Raw genomic sequence first — 22457 nt, forward strand, 5'->3', positions numbered from 1 at the left:
TGTGTGTGTGTGTGTGTGTGTGTGTGTGTGTGTGTGTGTGTGTTTAAACAACTCAAAAGACCTTTTCACATCCGGACAGCATAGCAACAGTCCTATCAGGAAAGAACCAGGTAGACTGGGAAAAAAATAACTGATGGCGGAAGAAAGTACAACCATAGTAGCACCCCCTTATCCATGGTTTCGCTTTTCCACAGTATCAGTTACCCGTAGTCAACCTGTTCTGGAAGCAGATGATCCTTCTCCTGACGAATTGCTAGAAGGTCAGTAGTAGTCATGCTGTGTCACAGCCGACGTCATTCCCCTCCCTTCATCTCATCACATAGGCATTTTATTGTCTCACATCATCACAAGAAGAAGGGTGAGTACAGAACAACAAAGTATTTTCTTTGTGTGAGAGAGGGACCACATCCACATAACTTTTTCTACGGTAATCGTGATAATTGTTCTGTTTGATTGCTAGTTATTGTTGTTAATCTCTTACCCTGCCTAACTTATAAATTGAACTTTATTATGTAAGTATGTATAGGAGAAAACATAGTCTATATAGGGTTCGGTACTACCCGCACTTTCAGGCATCTGCTGGGGATTTTGGGATGCATCCCCCATGGATAACAGGGGGACCGCTGTACGTGATCTTACTGCAGCGTCTTGAAAACTAAAAGCAGCTATTTCACTTTGCTCTTTTGGAGAGGTACATCCCAGACACTTATTTTAGATATAAGGTTGGTATCAAGCATACAAATTTTATTTATTTAAAAAAATTTTTTTTCAAACATCTAAATTTTAAATGTAAGGAAAGGAACGTCCATTTCATTTTCCAACGCCCAGTCATACCCTCAGTATGGAGAATATTGTATTTCTTTCCTAAAAGAGGAGCACATAGGAAGAGAGGGTATAGCTTTCATAGCTCTTCCCCCTAAAAATTTGAAGCTGCCTACTTTGCCATTTTTTAGTGTTCTGCTCATGTTAAGTATACTTTAGATGAATTTGAAGATGCTGAATCATAAATAATGGACACAGCTACAAAGCTGCTGGAAATTTTATAAAATTGTTGGTTTGAGCTTCAATAAGCCGCCAGGTCAGAAGCAAGTTCCCACTGCTCCATTGTCTGAGGCAAGCGGTTATGTACAGCCTTGCATGAACTCCAAAGGGCTGTGTAAAATGTATTTTTCTCTAGATTCATAACTATGACATCAAGCCCAAGAACTGGGCTCAGTTGTTTTTTTCTCTGTACTCATAAAGATTACACCCCACTGGTTTCTTTCTAGGTTCAAAAAAATGTATTTGTCATTTTTTTTTTTTTGGTGATAAAATTAAGATCATGGATACATAACTTTATTTTTTTATTTTATTTTATTATTTTTTTAAATTTTATTTCTTTATTTGACAGAGAGAGAGGCAGCGAGAGAGGGAACACAAGCAGGGGGAGTGGGAGAGGGAGAAGAAGGCTTCCCACTGAGCAGGGAGCCCGATGTGGGGCTCAGTCCCAGAACGCTGGGATCATGACCTGAACCGAAGGCAGACGCTTAATGACTGAGCCACCCAGACGCCCCATGGATACATAACTTTAAATTAAGGACAAGAATTGTTATTTTGTTCCCTTGCACCAAAATCACTACATTTACCATTTCCACATGGAAGTACTTTCTCTAGAGTAGGCAGATCATTTAAATAGTTCCAGGTAAGCCTTTAAAAACTGAGCTGTTCTATGAAATATATAGAAGGGTAATTAATATACTTATAACAAGATTTCCTACTTGTTTAATAGTTCCAAAGAATGGGGGAATTAGGGACCCCTTTAGAATTCCTTCCTGCCTGCCTGCCTGCCTGCCTGCCTTCCTTCCTTCCTTCCTTCCTTCCTTCCTTCCTTCCTTCCTTCCTTCCTTCCTTCCAGCTGCTAACTCTGCCTCCTCACTTACTTATGATTAAACAAAAAAAGGACAAATGATGTCATCACAAGTGTCAGAGAACTTTCCTATAAACAAAATATCTTCTAGTTGCTAGTTTGAGTTTTTAATGCAGGCTAATATTTAAATTAGGAAAGTAAAGGTAAAGAGCAGAGGCATTTATCCATACTCAGGGACTGAGGAGCTACAAACATTTTAAATATATTTTGGTCATATTTATTAAGGATCAGAAAGCTGTTGAGAGCCAGTTTTTAAAAACCCTCTCAGATCTAAAATAACTACCAAAGACCTTTTCATTTTGAAAGAATAAACAGGATTATGAGAATAGGTAACTTTTTCCTTGAGGAGCTATAAATGCAAGTCATTAGTAAAGTTCATTCGCTCCACCGGAATTCATTTCTTATAAGGTCTGTTGGATAATTATTCTTTCTAAACACGACAACAAAAACTGAACAGATGTTTAGGTAGATAACAAGTTTGATGGATAAGATATAATGAATCTGTTCTTTTCATTGTTTTTAATAAAAAAAGAAATATCTGATGGTAAGATTTCTTCAGGGTTTTTAATAGGAGTATGTTCCCCAGATTAAAGAAGAAAAAAAGGTGATATAGAACTTGATGTGATACTAGGATAATGAAAAATGTATCACTTAACAAGGTCTGCATTATTCAGAGTTATGCCCATGCAACTGTGTGCTCTAATCCCTAGCCAATACGTTGCTTGGTAACCAGTTACCTGCACACCTGCTCCGTAGCTATAAGAGACAGTGCATGTATGGTTATTGGCCGTATTTAGTACTGAAGAAAGAGATAAAAATCCAACAAATATTAATATTTTATACAACAGTATATCTTTTATTATTGCACTTACTGTTTAGCCAAAGATTTCTTTTTGTAATCATGAGAGTTCCTGCTTCTCAACACACTATCACCTCCTGAATAGCATAAGAAAGGACTTAAATTCCTTTCAGAGCATCTATAATCAACTCTGTTTGCCACAGACAACAGATGCTACCATTAGGAGGGATTTTGCACTTAGGTGAGGGGGAAGGCTGAATGGAGAATTTCAGTTTATAAAAGATTCCAGCCGTGGAGGCAGAATCATTCCAGAATCAGTTTGACCATAAGGGTCTGTCTCTATGAAGGCTTGATTAACACGGCCCTAGAAATATCAGTCATTGTGATTAGGCTGTGGTGTAGCTGGATTGTTCTTGATTATTTCCCTCTCAAGTTACAGTTCAGAACAGTGCTACCATTGATTGTGTGGCAGTGACCCGGTAGGGGAGCCCTAAGAGGCAAGCTTTGGGACCAACACATGAAGCTCATGTATTTTTTTCCCATTAGAAGGTTGATTGCACACTATGCATTTGACTCTCAGGGCTACTAGAAGGGCTGTCCCAAGGGCCTCAAAGTCATTTCCTCTAACTTCTGGCAAGATCACAGCAATTTATTTTTTCTTAAGAGTTGGAAGCTACCTTTAGAGATCATTTAGTTCTTTGGTTCTCAGCCCTGCCTACACATTAGAATCATCTGGAGAGCTTTTAAAACATACTGGTGCCTAGGCTCCCAAAAGATTCTGTTGCTAGGTCTAGGGTGGGATTGAAGTCAAAAGAGTGTAGGTGGACCAAGGTCAGGTATGTTATGGTAATTGATGGCTGTTCACTTAAAGGGAATATATTCCCCTTTGATTAATTACCATCTTTTTGTCCTTTTATTAGACTTACCATTTGGTTAGCCAGAGTGAGGCTTTTCTGCTTGGGGGAAGGAGGAGCAGCTTGTTGGATCAACCTGCTCTCACTTCTTGAGACTTGTCCTCCTGTGACAGCCTTGCTCCTACGGGCATCAACCTAGAGCCACAGGTGGGCAGTGAAGAGTTTACTCAAACAGGGCCCTGAAATGGATGAGATAAGTCCCTTAACTGAATGAACTTGTAGGCTACTCTGTTCCCAAGGCTGACTGTTTCCACCTTGCTCTGTTTTCTGTCGTATGTGAGGACAGCACATTGCCCATGTCCTACTGTGAGATTAAATGATAGGGGTGCCTGGGTGGCTCAGTCAGTTAAGTGTCTGTCTTCAGCGTAGGTCATGATCTCAGGGTCCTGGGATTGAGCCCCACGTGGGGCTCCCTGCTCAGCAGGGAGTCTGCTTCTCCCTCTCCCTCTCCCTCTATCTCTCTCTCAAATAAATAAATAAAATCTTTAAAAAAAATAAACGACAGCATTAAGATACTACAAAAAAATCAAAATACCAACATCATTAAGATGCCTCCAAAATTAATATCAGTCTCCTATAAAATGTCTAAAGAGAAAATCTAAAGACTTGATAAAATCCAGAGGAATTGAAGTCCAAAATCATAGTTTATTGCCACTGTGATGTAAAAGTCCATGGAAATTGAAATCAGTAATCCATTCTCCTCAGTTTGCTATTTTGATCAGTCTTAGTGAGAGGTGTTCTTGACTCTCGATAGATCTGGGTATTTTCCAGAACTTGTAGCCCAGGTGGAATCTGGTGAGACTGGGCATGTTTCTCTGTGCCTTGCAAGTTGTACTGATAGAATTCCAGGTGTCCATGAACATCACATGTTCTAAAGAGAATCTAAAGAGTTAAGAGGACACTCAAGGTAATTGGTTAGAAAATAAACCCCTAGCCCTGAAACCATTATCTCCTGTCCTGGGCAAAATTATATTCCCATATATTCTAATATATAAAATATTATATTCTAATATAATAGAGTATATTAGAGTACTTATACTCTAAGTACAAGGTTACTTGTACTTAGAGTTGCCAATAGCTGGAGCAGAAATGCCCTGGTCACTGTGGGGAGGACCAGAGGAGAAAGAGTTTGTTTTTATCAGGAAGCCAGTGGCTGTTGTCAGCTTTCTGAAACACACAATGTGTGACCTTAAACACAATGGGAGAAATATCAGCAAGAGGTTGGCTAGTTTGGGCACGGGGAATTTAGTCAGCCTGGGAGAGAACACCACCTATGTGCATGGCTCCTCCCTTTACGTGCTGAGGCATTGGGGCCCCCTGACAAAGAATACAAATTTGCAACAGAGACAGTTATTTGAGGATCTTTTTACAGCTTTTTTTTTTCCTTTATTATCACGCGTATTTGAAACCTCTGTATTTTTTTTTTCCTTTTCACTGTCTACTTACATGGCACTAACCATCGGAACCTAGAACTTACTGGAGCTCCTCTGTATACAGCCTAGCTGAGCTGCTTTGCAGTTTTAAAGGAGTAAATATTTTTTGCATCCCTGCACCTACCTATCCCTCCATGGCCTCTTGCAGCACTGAGGCCCTCCCCTCTGGTGGCCTTTGGTAGTGTCCTCTATGTACCACCCTGGAGAAAGTTACTTGATTGTAGACAGAGCCACCACAGTCTGTGAAGATTAGTCAGGGGAAAACCATACGTGGTCCTTTGTCCAGGCCTAGCATTCAAAGTCAACTGCCTAACTGTCAAAACTAGCTTCAACAGAGAGGCAGCTGACATTGTCCAGTGGCAGTTAGTTGGTGTTGAGGTAACTCAACATGATTGGATTTGTAGTATCTTCATATTTGCTGACAGAACAAAATGCAAATCTTCCTGAAGACCTTGACTGGCAAGATCATTACTCTGGAGGTGGGGCACAGTGACACTATTGAAAATGTGAAAACTATAAGATCCAGGATAAAGAAGTCATCTCCCCTGACCAGCAGAGGCTCATCTTTGTAGGCAGCGAGCTAGAAGATGGCCCCACTCTTTCTGACTACAGCATCTAGAAAGAGTCAATCCTGCACCTGATTCTCTCTCTGAAGGGTGGCTGTTAATTCTTCTGTCTGGCTGGCATTCACAGTGCCCAATGATGGCATTACTCTGCACTCTAGCCATTTCCCCCAATTTAAGCTTAGAAATTAGTTTTAGTAATCGCTGATTATCTGGTTTTCTCAGTGGCTATTCAAAATGTTAATAAAGGTTTTGCTGAAAAACAACAACGACAACAACAACGACAACAAAACCCAACTTCATGGACCATTTAGGCTGCTGAACACCAGCAAACAGCCCCAAATCACAGGCTCCACCAGAGGACCATGACTTGGGTTCCCTTGATTGCCACCATTTTGTCTTACTTCTCAAAGTTCCTGGTTCATGCACCAGTGGTTGGGGAGGTCAAGGTTACTTCTACAGCTGTGAACCTCCCTGCTTTGTGTAAATGCAGAATAGAGTGGGTGTTTCGCAAGGAGCTATTGCTCTCAAGTAGAGGGAAGAAGAAGGGGTGGGCTACACTTGCCCGATTTCTCTACCAGATTCACCATCAGATAAATTGCTGTAGCTCAAGGGGGCAGGGAATAAGAGGGCAGAGAGAGGCCTGGAGTTTTATCTTAATTGATGTTCTTTGTTCATGTTTCAAGAAACATCGGGAATGGGAAAGGAGTATTCCGTTCCTAGTACGTGTCTGCCTTTGTCTTCTTCCCAGTTCCCGTCAGGGTTGCCCCGTCTTCCCGCTCCACCTCCTGAACATCCTGGGTATCAACCCTTACCCTGTGTCTCCACTGCTACTGCCCAGGTCAGGCCTTTGTTTTCTCTTTTACTAAGGGTTGTATTTTCTTTATGACTAGGATTCTGGCCTTTGTGTCCTGCCCCCATCCTGCCCCCTTCCCCACCCCCATTGTACAGATGAGCAAAACTGCAACAACTGTATTCTAGATCACCGTTTTATTACATACATCTGATGACATCACTCCCATGCTCAGTACCCATCAGTGGCTTCCCATTGCCTAAAAGATCTGTACTTTCTCAACTCCTATGTCTGGTGTCCAGGATCCTTCCTAGTGAAAGGTGGCTAAACTTGTGGACTCTGGAGAAAGAATGCCTGGATTCAAAGCTACTGACTAGCTGGCAGACCTTGAACAAGTAACCTTTTTGTGCTTTACTTTCCTCATCTATGAAATTGGTTTCATAATAGTACTTATCATAATAGCACTTATCTCAAAGGGAAATTATTTATAATAATAATATAAATGCTTCACATGAACACCTATCACTGTGCCTGGCACATACGTAGTGTCCAGAATTAGTCTTTTTATTTGGCCTCTGCTTGCTCATCTAGCCATGTGTGTCTTACCAATCGCCTCGATATTGTTAAGGTCTGGTCTTAGCTGCTCGCTCTTCTCTGACCCTGCCACACTTTCTCAGGTCTTTGTAACTTTCACCCATGCTGTTCCTTCTGTTGGAACACTCTTGCCTGTCTTGACTGCCTGGCAACATCATCTTTATTGTTCAATTCTCATTTGAAGCACTTTGTCTTCTGTGAACGGACGTAAGTGCTACCTCTTTTGGGCTCCCCCTTCCCAGCCTAGTAAAGCAAATACCCCCATTCTCCTACGACTGTGTACTTCCTGAGGCTGGGGACTAGGTCTTTCTGCCTTTATCTCCTAGGACCTGACACAGTGGAAGGCATATATGGAAACTACTGAGAAATGTTTGTTGAATGAGTGACCATGTGAACGAGAAGGCTCTTTTCTAGGGAAAGTAATTTCAAGTTTTGAAAGCTCTGCATGGACAAGCATTTTATGGAGGACCAGACCTCAGCATATTTTCTGATGCAATTCAGTGGGAACTTCAAATGAAAAAGAATCTTAGAATACAGATAATTGCTATTTTCACTTTAAACTACTTTTTAAAGTCTAAGTTCAGACTAATAGAGAATTTTTTTTAACCTGTGCTAATATATTGTGGGTGTGAGAGGAAGGAAAGAATAATTCACATCTAACCTTTTAGCTACTTCTTTGTCGAAATAACTTTTCTGAAACTAATGATACAGTTGAAGAAATCTCTTGTAAATGAATTGCAATGCATTAATATACTGCCCTAACTAAGTTGGTTAGTCTCAAGGCAAACAATTCTTGTATGCTGATCTAAAATTTAGAGCTATTTTTTAAAAACTTTTTAAAAGGTCAATTGGTTTATTTTTATGTATTTAGCAACAGTTTACAAAGCAATATTTTAGAGCTGTCATTGTATTAATTTTCATGATTTTAGTAATTGTGAATTTTATATTTCCTTGGGAAGCAATTAATACATTTAGGAAACTCTCTTGGGTTTCATAAACACTTCCAATTAAAATGTATTGATTTGGCAGTGGTTTCTCCTTAGTACTTGTTCACAAAGACCAACAAGCAATTCATGTGGCTTTGTCTAACCTGAATGTGAGCAAAAATGAGACAACTGAAGATATTATCTCTTTTTCCCTTAGAAGTTAATTAGTTCTATAGGTATTATTAGCCTGTAAGCTCCTGGAGGGCAAGGATAATGTCTTATTCATTATTATATCTCACCCAGGGTCTAGCTGAGGCCCTGCACGTATTAAGGACAGCAGGGATTTGCATAAATGAAGGAGCTTTGCCACTGGCCAGTGTGGAGACTAGAAGAGAATGAGCAAAGTTTGGGACAGGAGCTTAGTGAGTGCTGCGTAAACAGGATGGACTGCAACCTCTCAGAGGCCCCTGGGACTAAGTTTGGAAATGGGGGCACAGCAGAGGAGCCCTTCCTAGAAAGCCTGGGAAGGGGGAGCGGATCCAGTCAGGAGACTTCTGGATGTACTGCGATTCCTGGAATACATTTCAGGTTGGAATCATCTGGAGGATTGGGGTGAATAGCTGTTTGTGGGAACTTGGGAAAGATCCAAAGCAGGGGGATAGGAATTCTGGTCAGGAGTATTTGTGACGCTTTCTCACTGTAGTGTGTGTCCAGTGTGTGTATGTGTGGGCTGTGTAGTATGTATATATGTGTTTGTGTGTGTGTATGTATGTATGTGTGTGTGTGTGTGGTGTACGTAGGGTGTGTATGTAGTATGTGTGTGGTGTGGGGGGTGTGTATTTGGTATAGTGTGTGGTTTATGATGTGTGGGGGGCGTGTGGTATGGGGGGTGTGTGTGTATGTGTGGTAAGTGTGTGGTCTGTGTGTGGATGTATATGATGTATATGACTCCCCATCAAATAATAGGCCACTGCTGGAGCAAAGGATTGGATTTCTCCTCAGGGCTAATTCTTATGTTATAGGGATCGATAGATCCTTATTACCATGTGCTTAATCCTGGTTTAAGTCATGGGGAATACAAATAAAATATAAAATATGGTATGCTCATTAGTAGTTTATAATCTAATTAGATGTAAGCATTAGAACGGTATATATGATACATGAGAAAATAGATAAGTTGTTCGGTGTATTCAAAAGAGAAGGTTGCTCTGGGATGACTTATGAAGATGTGAAACATGATCTGAGCCTTGAGGGATGGATGAATGTCATTTCTGCGAGTGGGGAATAGATGTCACATACATGATCCGACGGTGCAAAATTGTGGGTTTTGAGTGAGTGTTTGGCTGGTGTAGAAGATTCCTGTTGTGTGGGGAGCTGAGGCAGGGAGAGGTGGAATGTCCTTACGACTCATTACAGCTTGGGCCTGGAATGTTAGGTGAAGGTCTCTGAGCTTCACCCAGTAGGCCCTGGAGGACTGTTCATGGTGTTTTACCAGGGGACTGACAAAGTTGTCTTTTAGAAGATTACTTTAGCAAAATTATGCAGCCTGGATTGAAGAAGAAGAATCTGAAGGCAGTGAAACCAGTTTGGGAGTGTCCTTTTCCTAAAACTCTGGAACTGTGTATCATCTCCAGTTATCCACATATGATTTGGCCACTTTAAGGTCATTCTCGGCACGGAGACATATGAAAAATAAAAACAACAAAATTTTCTCTGTATTTTTTTGCTAATATGGCATAATACAATATAAAACATCTTTAAAATTCTCTTCACACATTTAATTGAAGAATATATTTCTCAAAAAGATAAAATTATGGCTCTCCTACAGATATACAATGAACATTTGTTAAAGATTTTATTTAACTCATTAATGAGGGAACTTGTAAGATGTCACAATCAGTTCAAAGAAGAATTCAAGGAACAGATGCATTTCTGGATCAGGAATAGAGAAATGGATGATCAGGAATAGAGAAATGGATGTACAGATGGAGGTGAGACTGGTCTTTCCCCGCAGTAGGAGAAGGAAGTCCATCCCACTTCTGTTACAGAAAATTTACATGTCTTCCAACAAGAACTGTTTTGAATTGCTATAAGTTATCTACAGTTTACAGAGTTCTAGAATAGCTTACTAGCAATGGAACGCTAGAATCCGATAATCCAGAAGGGTGTGCTGTAAACAAGGCAGGGTTCTCCTGGGGAAGCACAAGGCTTTTCTAAATTTCAAAGACTCGTGATATCCCTCTCCTTATACCAAACTTTATTTTAAAATGCCCACCTTTACCTCCTCCCACACTGGGCTACATTCTGATATCTCTGGATCAGTTCCTTTTTCCAAGACCAGTTCCAGATCCTTCCTTTCTAGTGTAAATTAATGAATTCTTTGTTGCTTCTTTCCATTTTTCTTCCTCCATTACTGGATCAACTTACTAAGAATACATGCTCTCCTCCTTGAAAGGAAGGCTGTGAAAACAGAGAGTTCACATTTTCTCCATCACACCCACACATACAAATGTTTATGCAATTGTTTTAGACCAAAAATATTTTGAGATTGTAATCTGGATTGTCAGTTTTCCCTTAAAGAGTGTAAAAGACAAAAAGTGGGTGGGAAAAATCCTATATTTTCTTTTCTTATTCCACCATAAATCTCCTTCTAAGAGATCTTGCCACCCCCCCACCCCCTTACTTCAGAGCTGAAGCAGCTGAGGACAGTTGGATTGGATGCCTTCTCTCAGAGGCAGTGATGAGACTTGAGTCGGGTTTCTTGGTCTAAGAGTTAATCATATAGTACAAATGTATTGAGTGCCTAAAATGTGCCGGGTCTTCATGGAATTTACATTCTATGTGGAGGAGACAGGTAATAAGTAAGATAAATAAGTAAATTATACAGTGTATTACATTCATGTTATGTTGTATTATGCAGAATGTGAAAATTTTTATGAAGAAAAATGAAGGCATTCAATATAGAGTGATCAGGGAAGGCATCAGTGAGAAGGTGGTATTTGCACAAAGATTTGAAGGAAGTGGTGGCGTGAGCTATGAGGATTATATGGGGAGAACATTCTGGGCAGAGGGTACCAGAAGTACAAAGGCCCTGAGGTTGGACTATGCCTGGTGTGTTTGAGGAAGAACAGGAGGCCAGTGAGGCTGGACAGATGAGTAGCACAGTAGGAGAGGAGGTCAGGTCAGTAGGGAGAAAGGGTGTAGATCATATAGACTCTTGAAGGCCATTGCAGGGCTTTCTGATTATGGTAGGAAACCACTGGAAGGATTTGAGTGGCATTATCTGTTTTTTATTTCAAGAGATTATCCTGGCTGTTACATGGAAGTGCTGTGTCATTGCACTAATCCAGGAGAGGAATGACAGTGGCATGGAGCTAGGGGGTGGGGTGAAGGTGGAGAGGTGATAAAGTAATGATGGGTACGGTGTTGGCCTTGGGTCAGCTTACTTCAGTTATCAAACAACTTGGGATATTTATTAGTTTTCTAGGCACCTTGCTAGGGACTGGGATACAGAGCTATGTAAGCTCCAGCTCCTATCTCTGAGGAGCCCAGTCTTATAAAAGAGACTACTATGAAAATATTAGAAACATTCTAGTGCTTTGTGGCAAGCACAATAGAATAGAAATATGAGCAAGGTACAGATGCAGACCCAAAAAGAAAAGGAATGGCAGGCAGGGAGGGCTTCTTGGAGGAGCTGTATTTTAAAAAAGGAACAAGAGCTTCATAGGGTTACCTTCCTAGGCGGAGGGAGACACTTCAAGTAGAGGGAACAGCAAGAGTTGTGGGGTAGTGTAAGCGATTACATTGTTCATTCTCTTTTATTCTTGGTAATGCAGTAGATTTGAAGTGTTGAAACAAGACTCCTCAGCCCTACTTCTGCTATGCAATATGAAGGTAACTGGTGGTGGGAAAGGGGCATATGGATGCTTGTCTGGGGCTGGTCAGTGAGTCCTTGGGAGCAATGATGAAGTTTCTCTGTGGCCAGTCCTAGAAGCCTTGGAGAGCTGCACTGTTAAGGCTGCTATGAAGAATATGTAAGTGAATATATGAAAATTGCTTGGAACAGTGGCACAGAGTGAGCTATAGTAAGTGTTGTCTAAGTCGGTGCCCTTCTTATTACTACTTTCTGGCATGAGCAGTGTTCATGGCCTGCGGATTACCAGGACAGAGGTGGTAAGTTCAATCACAGCAAGGGCAACCTGTGGACCTGGGCCGGGCCCTTTCCTGTGGGAGACCTGGTACCCTTATGGACCTCACTAGAAGGAGGGGACTGAGGGTCAGGACTCCAGTTCTGGGGACTGGCTTTCTCATCAACACTGGTGAAGAAAGGCTGAGCCAGTTTTAATTTTGTCTAGAAAAATAAATGTGATATTTCTCAAGCGTATCATGAAGCACATTCTTAGTGGTTATGTGTGCTCGGGGAGCTACAAGCAGTTATAAATTGCTGAAAGATAGATTCTGAGGTGGCAAGTCATAGTGATAAACTGGGCCGGGATCAGATCAAGATGGACCTCAAATACCCTTCAGTGACCTTGGCGTTATTCTGTACATGCTGGGGAGAAGGATTTTTAAGCAGAGATGACATAATCCAATTTAGATCTTTAGTAACTTTGTTGGTGGCAGGAGCATAGGTGTAGAATTGTTGAAGTGAGAAAAAGTGGTCAGTTAAAAGGCTGTTGCAACAATTCTGAGGAGGAAGACGAGGGGTCAGGATGAAGAAATGAACAGCAGGGATAAGGAAGATTGCTGAGACTTATCTAGAAATCTCAGATGTGATATCGCAGATCAGGGAAGTCAGGCTTCTGGCTTTGGAGAAAGAATGGATTTGGGGATGACAGTGAGTTCATCTTGGGTTCTCTGAGCTTTAGCTGCCTGTCCTGGAGTGGAGGGATAAAAATTGGGCCAAAATTGGGTTTGGGAATCATCAGGATGGACGTGGTTATGGAGGGTGTGGAATTGCTTAAGGCAAGGCAATAGAGTCAGAAGAGAACTCTGGAAAGGCCAGAGCCTTTGGTGAGGATCAGTGGGAATAAACGGTGAGACCAATAGAAAGACAACAGAGAGGCAATTGCCAGGGAGCTGGGAAAGGAGTTTCCAGAAAGGTTTATGATTAAATTCCGAGAGTTCAGGGACAGGACTTCTGCCAGTACATGTTGGTAGGCTGGTGGAAAGGGAGTCAGTCTTTTAGCAAGTCAAGGAAGGCACAAGAAACAAGGATGTGGTGAAGTAAGTATGAACCACACTTTGAAGAAACTAAGGTATGAAGTAAAAATGAGCATGGAAGCCAGAAGGGCAATGCAGGGTCAAATAATGTTCCCCTCTAGCCCTCCAGTTTGTAAGAACTGATTACATAGGCCATGGAGAAGTTCTTAGCAGAGAGAACATTTGAGGATTCATACACACACATGCACACTTAGAAGGCAGGGAGGGACATATAAAATGCTTTTAGTCTTAAAAAAATTGCCAATTCAACTATCTGAAAAACTCATATAAGTTGGGATGGTAACTGAAGAACCCCTATATTTAAATGACATTTTCATTTTGTTTTCATTAAAGTTTGAGTTGTATTTTCTGAAATGTGTTTTATTCCACATAATTTAAGTGGCCCTCCAGCAGCTTCATCTCATTGCATGGCTGTGTATATTTTGTCCCATAAACTCCTTTTGAGATGCTCTTTTATATTTGATATGAAAGTACACAGTTTATCCTAGCACAAGTCAGAAACTTAAAACCATCAGTCAGGGGCTGAACAGTGATAAAATCCATTCTTATGATTCAGAGGGACACATGCTTCACAGGAAAAGGAAGGGAGCTTTTATTCTGGAGAAATAGTAAGAACACTGTGGGAGGTATATTTGGGATAATTGTAAATATAGTTTTTCCTTGCACGAATGAATCTTAGATTGTTAGTTAGGAATATTCTGAAACAATACAATTATCAGCGAGAAAACACTCAGATGCCTCATTGCTTTCAGTGGTTTCTTTTATTAACGGTAACACCTGCCGTTTCACAGCCTGTGCTTCCGTCTCCAGATACAAAGGGAAGGGGCTCCCACAACAAATATTGGGCTAATTTAAGCCTCCAAATAATAAAATAACAATCAAACTGTGTACTGAGTCTTAGTAATCTGGATATGTCAGGTAAAAGCCATTTTCTTCTTGTCAAAATGAAATGTATTTGGTCTGAACTGTTGATTTAACAAATATTAATGAAGTGGCCTTTATGTGTCAGGCACTGTGCTAGGCTCTGGAGTTGTGGTGGTGACTCCGATGGACAAGTTCCCTGGCCTGATGTCGTTAATGGTTTCATGTATCAAGACTACCTTAAAAAATCATTGTGTAGGTAAAGAATGAAAGGGAAAGCACAGCAGGACATAGTGACATTCGGCAGGCAGGAATGTGGACCTAGATGAATCAGTTCTGTTTATCCCTTTACTCTTCTGTGGTGTAGATGAAAACACTGACTCACCATTCCTGAAATTTCCTCCATGTGGACGGACACTCATTGGACATCCTGACTAGCCCGTGATGCTCCCTCATTCTCCTCTGCCCACGGAAGGAGAAGGGGCTCACCTCATGGTGAGTTCAGGACAGAACCTGAGCACACCTGACTTGCCATCTTCCCCTTCCTGGTGGAGAATCTACCCTGTTTCTTGGCCAGATCTTCAGGGGGGATTTCAAGCTGCTGGAAGATGGCTGAGTTCCCTGCGCCCTTCTGAGCCCTGGCTTTCAGTTATAAGTGCCAGGTGGCAGAGATGGATGGCACCAAATAAAGGCCCTTTGAATGTTGATCTTCAGGCCAAGAAGGGAGCTAACCTCTTAGTTGTTATTTTCTTGGCTCTGGGCTCCTTAGGACTGTGACCACTATATGGTCTCACTTTGGTTCTGGATTGTTAACTATATGTAAGCTCTGGGCATGGGTTTAAACTTCCAGTGCTCCAATGGTGGCTTCATCCATGAAGAAGTATTAGATTTTATTTAAAAGGAAAGAAAGGGGAGGGAGGCGAAAAAGAGAGAAGAGACCCTTAATATAAAGAGCAAATTCCGTATTCCTGGGTTGCAGTGGAGAAACCATTCCACAAAATTTTTGTAGAATGAAAGTCCAGAAAAGCAATTCAGAAGGCCTGCATTTGGGACACCCTATCTTTGGGAATCAGGTTTGGTTAGAAAATCAGGCAGGACCTGGAATGGTCTGGAAAACATGCTTCAGTCCTGCTAGCAGAATAGGAGTAGTGGAGGAATGAAAACCAAGAAAGACAGATTGATTATTTGAAGAGAAAAGAAACTTCTTATATTAAGAAACGAGATATTCTTGGGCAAACCAAACAGACATGCAAGCGAATAATAACAAGGCTAGGGATAGACAGATACAAAAGGTAAAACAAGGTTCTTTCAGATTTAGTTTTTTGTAAAGAAAGTACTAGAAAACAGAGGCATTCGTTCAATAATCACTCATCATTGTTTTTCAAGTGCTATTTATGTGTCAGGTACTGATCCTAGGTATTAGAAATACATCAATGAACAGAAAAGATAAAAAAAATTCTATCTCTGTAGATTTTACATTTTAGTAGGAAAACTAGATAATAAACGTAATAAATAAATTATATACTGTGTTAGAAAATGATGTTATAGAAAAGAAAACACATCAAGGGGTGTAGGAGCTCCTGGGAGGGAAGGGATGGTGTCATTAAGGGTGGGCGTTATTCAGAAGGTGGTATTGGAATAAAGATTTAAGGAGGTAAATAAACCATATGATATCAAGGAGAAGAGCATTACAAGTAGAGGGAACAGCCAGTGCAAACACTCTAATGGCAGGAGGGTGTCTGGTGTGTTTGATGAGGAGCCAGGAGGCCATGGAAGTATAAGCAGAGTAAACAAGGGGGAGAATAGTAAGAGATGACATTAGAGAGGTAACAAAGGGCCATATTTTACAGACCCTTTAAGGTCATTGTAAAGACTAAGTTTGACTTTGAATGAATAAGGGAGTCCTGAGATTGCTGTAGCAATTCAGGAGAGGAGTGAAGATACCTTGGAGTAGATGGTGGCAGTGGAGATCAGTCAGTTCATGGGTGTACAGTTGACCCTCAACGATGTGGGAGTTGGGGGCACTGATTTTATAGTTGAAAATCCACGTATAACTTTGACTCTCCCAAAACTTAACTACTGGTACCCTGCTGTTGAGTGGAAACCTTACTGATAACGTAAGTAGTCAATTAACACATATTCTATATGTTTTCTGTATTGTATATTGTTCTCTTACAATAAAGTAAGCTAGAGAAAATAAAATGTTATTAAGAAAATTATAAGGAAGAGAAAATACATTTATAGTAGTGTACTATATTTATTTAAAAAAAATCCTCCTGCCAGTATATTCATGCAGTTCAAACCCACGTTGTTCAAGGGTCAACTATATTCGTATAATCCCACTATGTCAGATACCTGACAGCAGTGACTAATGAATGAATGATAGCTACATGTCTCAGCATGGGTGAATGTCAGAAACATGAATGTAAAGGGAGAGACAAAAGAATCACCACAGTACGATAACACTCTTTAAAGTTAAAAGTCACGCAAAACCAAATAGAGGAATGTTTAGTTATATAGCTATTTGTGGTAAATCTCTATGTCAATACAAAGGGAGGGTAAAGAACCAAAGTTCAGGATTATAGTTGCAGCCATAGAGGGGTAGGAAGCCCCGAAAGGCTTTGGGTGGGAGCACATAGAAGATTCTTATGGAAATGTTGTTTCTTAAGTTGTGTGGAAGTTTTGGGGGAATATGTTTTATTGTGCTTCATTCATAACTTACATACACATTACATACGTTCATTAGCTATACGAATACTCTGCGAAAAAGAAAAAACAGAGAACAGATGGTAGTTGACCAAAGGGAGGAGGATAACTAACAGAAGGGACCGTGTCGCAGGAATTGAAGGTGTGGGTTTTGCTTTATTCCTGGTTTAGCAGAAGCTCCAGCTGTGGGAGGCCGCAGGAAGCCCTTGGAGCTGTCACTGAGGTAGCTTTCCTTAAGAAGATAACTGTATGCAGGCGTCTTAGACTCCCTGAAGGGCAGCCGTGAGGTGAGGGACCAGCCCCAACATCTGGGAGGGAGAACAGCCTGGAACCACTGTGAAGGCGAGGGGACCTCCGTCCCATCCTGGTAAGGAAGCTGACCATGGACTTGTGCCCATCCCAGTGCTTTCAGTGGCTGCTGGTGGACACCTGGGCAGGGGCTATACACACAGCCTGGGATTTTGTTTTGGATTCTAGTTGACCTGCCTTCTAATGTGCTGTGTGAACTCTCTGAGCTACAGACTCTTCATCAGTACAATTAAGGGGTGAGACAAGGGCAATTGTCTTCACAGTGTGTCTGTGTCACCTTCATAAATCCCTGGTGATGCTGTTGGGTCACTTAGAGAAGGAGTATGTACAGTTGAAAAGGAGTTTTCAGCCGTGCCACCCCTGGTTCAGTCAGGGGAGCCACTCTGATGGATGTTGTATGTTTCAGTTGTGGGTGTGACTTCATTTCAGAGGAGAGTTCTGCTGCTAAAACAAAAAGCAGTGAAAACCCAAAGAAATAACAATTTGGAAATCACTGGTCTAGATTAGTATTTCACAGACCTGTCTGTCTATGTATCACATTATTCTGAAGAATTAAAAAAATGCAGACCCCCCCCCCCAGACCTTACCCTTGATTTATTGAGTCAGTATTTCCAGGAGGAGGGTCGGCAGGGGCTTTTGTAACCAGCCCTCAAAGGTGCGTCTCACAATGGCAGCCCATCTCTGGCCATAGGTTGGTGTTCGGAAGCCCCCTATTGTGTTGGAACTTTGGAGTTCTCCTCTCAGCACTAACATACCATGAGCCTGTGTTTATATTCCTCCTGTGTATAACACCTTCTGTTCCATTTGTTTATTTTTTCCGCATTTCTACAAAAACAACAGCTTCTGAGAACCAAAATATCAAAATGAAGCTGCCATCCAATTTTTATTTTTTCCCCATGTGCAAAATTTAGGGTTGTTTTTCTGGTTTTTGTGCCTCCCCCCCTCCTGGAACATTGTGTATAAAAATAGGCTCTTTGTTTTTCTACAGTGCCTACCGCTGTAGCTCCCACATGCTTTGGAAATCATGCCATTCAAGTTTGAATAGATACTAAAGGAGCCCAGGGAGTAGTTTTCCCTTGCATCGTTCGGGCGACAAAATATTTCCAAACTGTGCTCTGACATTGACTTTGAAATATTTTTCCCTTCCTGTTTGCTCCCACCCTCCTGAAAACATATAAGCATGCTTGATTGAATAGCCCACTGGAGAGAGTTAAAGATAAGGCTGGGAACACCTGCTCTTGAAATAGTACCTGTGGTTAATACCCCTTAACAAAGAAATATGATTCTTAGAAGGTCCAGTAAAGGGCAGATGAAAGAATTAAGGGAATATGTGGGCTGAAACATGAGGTCAAACTAAGAAGATTAAGACTTTCAGCCCACAGAGATGAAGGCTGCATGGGGAGATGATCAAAGTTGATGAACCCACGAAGGGCATCAATATGTTTGTGTTCACCAAATTCCAAAGCACAAGGATGGGCAGGAAGACTCTTTGAAGCCTGAAAGAGGAGAAATTTGGGACAAATAGAAGAAAACATTACTTTACACAGTGGGTCATAAACTTTTGAAACAAGTCACTCCCAAGATATGGTCTGGGTTAAAAATAATAAAAGTTCACAGAAGGTGTAATGTATTTATGAGTCGTAGAGACACAGTGCTTTTTTGACAGTGAATTATACTGTCCTGTGGTACCTCTTTGACACTTTATATTTGGGTTGGTGGCATGTTCGAGACAGAGTGCTAAGCTATGTTTACTCTGCAGGTGATCTAATATGACAAAATTTATGTCCTTCAGGGGGAAACACTTTATTCAGTCAGCTGCCTTAAAAATTTTAAATAATGGAAATAATTTCCTTACCATTTAAAGTGTCTTGCTTTAAGAAAACTCTTTATCCATCTTGAAGCCTCATGGCTTGTCAGTTGATGGGGCCTGTTTTCACTAACAGTGAAGCTGGGATGGGAGTGAAACAACGATAATAGTGAATGCACTTTGCATTTTTTTTATTTTGCATGTTTAACCCCCAAAACACATTGGCAGGGCCAGAGAGGGAAAAGACAGGGAGAGGCCTCCACTGATGCCGCTGATGCCCCATGAGGCCCACACCAGTGAGAAATGTGAATACTCCTCAACGCCACATGTGGGAATTCCTTTCTGAGGCAAAATGACCTTTTCTGCCTTTTCAGTCATGCAAAAGGCTGACTGTTGAAGCTGACAGACAGGGAAACATATCCTGGGATGTGAAGTCATCCATAGAAAAGGTGGAGATAAGAAGAGATAGTAAAGCAGGAGTTTTAACCTTTGTTAAACTCTTTCTCAGATTCTCATAAAACATATCCATAAATAAATTATTCTAGTAATAGTACACCAAACATCAGGACCAAGAGTTGATTCCTTCACACTGTATAAATGGCTGAGTCATGTAAGGAAATAGCTGTGTAACAGGCTATCCCAACACTCAGTGGATTAAAGCAACAACCATTGAATTATGCTCATGGATTCTGTGAATTACTAATTTAGGTGGTTAATCTCTTCTCCATAAAAAATGAGGCCTCTAAATGGCTGGGGGCAGAATGATCTCAAGGCTTCTTCACTCACATGTTTGACACTAGGTTGGGATGATGTAGAGTTTGGGCTCCACTGAAAATGTCAACCAGAGCACCCGTATATGGCCTCTCTGTGTGGCTTAGACTTCTCATAGCATGGCAGCTGGGTTCCAAATGGGAGGATCTGGAGATTAAGCAAATGGATGCTACATGGCCTTTTCTGACACAGCCTAGTTTCAGAAATCATGAAGAGTGGTTACTTTTGTTGCATTTGTTGGCATAAATAAATCACTGAGGCCAGTCCATATTCAAGGGAAGGGTATTAGACAACTCCTCTTGATGGGGGTGGTGGTGGTAAGATTACATTGCAGAAAAGTGTGTTGGAGCGTAGATATTTTCATGGTAATCTTGAAAACTGAGAGATAGTCTACCATAAGAGTGTGTGTGTGTGTGTGTGTGTGTGTGTGTGTGTGTGTAAATGATCACCTTTTTGCCCCATGTTAAGATCTGAGAGGGGAATTCTGTTGGCGTCTGGGTGACAGGGAATGCAGGATGTGTTTATTGAGGGTGGGAAGAGGTCAGAGGATTAAGAGCAATATTTGCAACTTGTCCTTCAGAAGAAGGAACTGGATAAAACTTTCTTCAGTAAAGGATGAGCAAACAGGCAAACAAATAAAACCAACATGAGGCCTTTAGAGAGTTTCTGCAACTTGAGAAAAAAGGACCATTGCCTTGAAGATACAGATGGAAAGTATACTTTGAAAAATGATCTATTGATAGGAAACAAAAGAACATTTTTGAAATCTTCTTTGGAAGGAAGAAAGAACATAACTGAGACTGCAAAAAAGTTGCATCTGTTACTATGAAGAGAGTTGAGAGTTACCTTTAGAATGCAGAAGAAATCATTCAGGAGATGAACATAATGATAGCAAAGTTGATCAATATGGAAGGCAGAGATTAGATAATGAAACCATGAGCATCAAGAGTATCTGTGGTATCAAAGTGATACAATAGATATAAAGAAGAAAACTTTCCCAGATGGAAGAAAGGTTGAGTCAGCATTTGAATAGCACTCAATAATTCCCAGAGAAAATAAGCAGAGTAAGACTTGCTTTCCGACATGCCCTTATAAAAATGTTTGAACTTTATAGACAAAACATTGATGGAAAACCCTGAATTCCCAAAAGTTTTCATACAGAGGAACAAAAATTAAGCTGAATTCAGATTTCAACTCTACAGTACTAAACACCACATGATAGAGTAACTTCTATCATATGAAGCACTAGCTAATAATAGAACTATGAGGGAAAAAAGTTTGACCAAAGTAATCATCCAAGTTTTTATCAATGTGTGAAAGCAGCAGAAAAGCATTTTTAAATGTACAAAGATTCAGAAAGGAATCACACATGTATGATTTTTGAAAAATTACTAAAGATACATCTGTTGATGGCTGGAATGAGAAAATACACCTACAAGATACTTAATAATTATGTGGATTTCAGATTTCAGATCTCATCTTGGATTAGCAAAGACTGACAAATAGGAGAGAGACAATGCTGACGTTCTCAACTTACAAAGGGAGAAACGACAAAGATACTGATTCCACTGCTCCAAAACAAATTAAAGATGGGGGGAGTAGAGCAGAGCAAACTTCAGCCATAATATCTGCAGAGGAGGTTGCAGCCTAGAAAGGAGCCAGAAAGGATCTAGATTGCAAGCTAAGAGATAGCAGGTAACAGAGAGTGAGAATGAGGGTACAGAAAGCAGAGAATTGAAGGTTTATATTTAAAGGCCTTTTTTAATAAGGACACATAGTCTCCTTTTTTCCTTCAGAAGGTCTAGCAACCAAACATTTTCCTCTATGCAAAACAATAACAGCAATACACTAAAAACCCAGAGTTTTCTTTCCTAAAGAAATTGAACCAATATTTGGAGAGAACTTGAGCTGTTAGTGTGGGTGTTATCACATCTGGAGGAGAGCCCTTCACTGTCTGTCAATTTGATGGCCCATACATACAGCTGGTTCTCACCTCTTCACCCTAAGGGGAAGCCTGTGAATAGGCAAATCCTGCTCCTGGTCGGCTTTATATTTGAGGAAGTTCACAAACATGGAAAAGAAAAGAGTGAAAGATAATCATAGAAAACTGACCCCTGAAGAAAGAGAGAATCCAGGGAACTGAAAAGAATTTAAAAATAACAATGACAACTCTGTTGTCCTTAGATTTAAGGAATCTATTACCTTCATAAAAGGAGAACACGGTGCCATGAAAATGAAAAATACAAAGAACAAAGAAGAACACTTGGAAATTAGAGATGATTTCTCAAATAAAACGTTCACCAGAGTAATTGGGGAAAAAAAACTTGAGGAAATCTTCTAAAAAGTAGTGCAAAAAGAGAGGATAGAAGGAGAGAAAAGATAAAGGTTAATTAAGGTGAAGACTTAAAAGTGTCCAGTGCACGAATTTAGCAAAAAGGAGACCATTGGTGTTCTTGCCAAAAATAGTTTCAGGGGAGCAGTAGAGTGAATACAACATCAGTGTCCAAATGAGGTGATTCTGTCTTCTGGCTTAAGAAGGTTGGTGTGTTGCTTCAAACTTAGTGGGAAAGAATCCTGTATCTCATCCCAAATATATGATCTTAACCCATCTATATAGTTCAATGGATGGTGACTTCCTGGTCTTGAGTTCTTACCCAAAAACTACCTATGGGATTATTTGTGACTTTTGGTTCCAGGTGTATAGCAGTGACCTCAGGCCAGAAGTGAGCTGGGCCAAGTTTGTCTAGATTGTTAATTTATTTTTCAGGAATCTAGGTTATATACTATTAATGATCTTAATGATATTGATAGTGTTTAGTTGCAAAGTAGCTATTTCTACTAGGAGAAGGACA

Source organism: Ursus maritimus, unplaced genomic scaffold, assembly GCF_017311325.1.
Source record: "Ursus maritimus isolate PB19 unplaced genomic scaffold, ASM1731132v1 scaffold_21, whole genome shotgun sequence".
Lineage (NCBI taxonomy): Eukaryota > Metazoa > Chordata > Mammalia > Carnivora > Ursidae > Ursus > Ursus maritimus.